Below are 1,168 nucleotides of genomic sequence, written 5' to 3'. Positions count from 1 at the left end.
CCTCCACCTGACTGAAAAGCTGTGGTGGTCAGAGTCATTGCTGCTGAAAGTGTTTCTATACCCTGTTGGATGATGCAGTTTGGACTTGTTTTCCAATAAAACCTCCAGAACCTGGTTCTACAGAACCTGTTCAGAAGGTTCTGGTGTGTTTTAAATTCAACGTTAGCAGCAGATCAAAACTCCAGCCCAGACGAGGATGAGCACAGCAGGTGGGCGGAGAGAGGCGCGAACAGAGGAAGACGGAGGGGAAGTGGTGAGGATGCCTTACAGTCGCAGCAGCAGTCGGCTCTTCGTCTCTCAGCAGCTCAGCTCACGTCGACCTGCTGCTGGAGTTTCCTCACACCTGAACTCAGCATCCTGACGCTTCAGGTAAGACTTCTCCTCTTCCTCACACATCCAGCCTCTACCTGCCGGCTGTTGCCGTTTACCCGGCCGGTTCCGCTCAGCTCCGTCTGGCCTGTCGGCTGGGCGTCCCGCTGCGAGAACATGAGCTGAAGATTGTATCACAAGAGGAAATCAGCTCCACTTCCTCAGTCAGACTCTAAAAAGTGAAATATCTGCTACCAGCTTGGAAGGAGAACTTTCTGACATTTACATACATGTAAAGGCAGCAGGCAGGCTTAAATATTTGCTTTTTCTCACCTGAGCGTCTAGTTAAACACAGGCCTGTTTGCGGTTTACACCCTGCTCTACTAGAGGCCTCTTCATCACTTCAGCTACAGGAGCTGTTGGTTTAACGCCACGGTGTAACTTTTAAAAATACAGTCAACACCGAAAACAGAGGATTATGAAATAAAAGTGACAGTTCCTCAAACAGAGAGCTCAATGAGAAATGTTTATCTTCTATACTGTTTTGTCTCATCAAACAAATTGAATTAACTGCTTAGTCAGCTTTAATCCATTAGAAAGTCCGGCTCATTTGGGGAGGTGTGAACGTCAATCGGACCAAAAACCCGAAACCTCAGTCTGGGTTCGGTTGAAGTAACTCTGGTTCGGATTCAAAGCAAATGTGAAAACCAGGCGGATCAAGACCGCTCTAAAAGCATGAAATGGACTACAATGCAAAGCATTCTGGGTAATAAAAACCAAAACAAATGTGTGAGTCTAGACCAGGGGTGGGCAATCCTGGTCCTCGAGGGCCGGTGTCCTGCAGCTCTTAGACGTCTCC

General features: G+C 48.0%; 1 protein-coding gene across 1 annotated transcript in view; it reads left to right on the top strand.

Annotated features, from left to right (window-relative positions):
• Positions 1 to 258: 258 nt before the first annotated feature.
• pip5k1ba (phosphatidylinositol-4-phosphate 5-kinase, type I, beta a) overlaps positions 259 to 1,168 on the top strand; it is a 20,724-nt gene continuing 19,814 nt past the window's right edge. The window contains exon 1 of the mRNA XM_007575845.2: positions 259 to 369. The gene's annotated coding sequence lies outside the window, so the exon portion shown is untranslated. The remainder of the gene's footprint in view (positions 370 to 1,168) is intronic.

This window comes from Poecilia formosa, unplaced genomic scaffold (genome assembly GCF_000485575.1).
Source record: "Poecilia formosa unplaced genomic scaffold, Poecilia_formosa-5.1.2 Scaffold390, whole genome shotgun sequence".
Lineage (NCBI taxonomy): Eukaryota > Metazoa > Chordata > Actinopteri > Cyprinodontiformes > Poeciliidae > Poecilia > Poecilia formosa.
The sequence above is the reverse complement of the archived record's forward strand: the minus strand, read 5'-3'. Positions and strand labels throughout refer to the sequence as shown.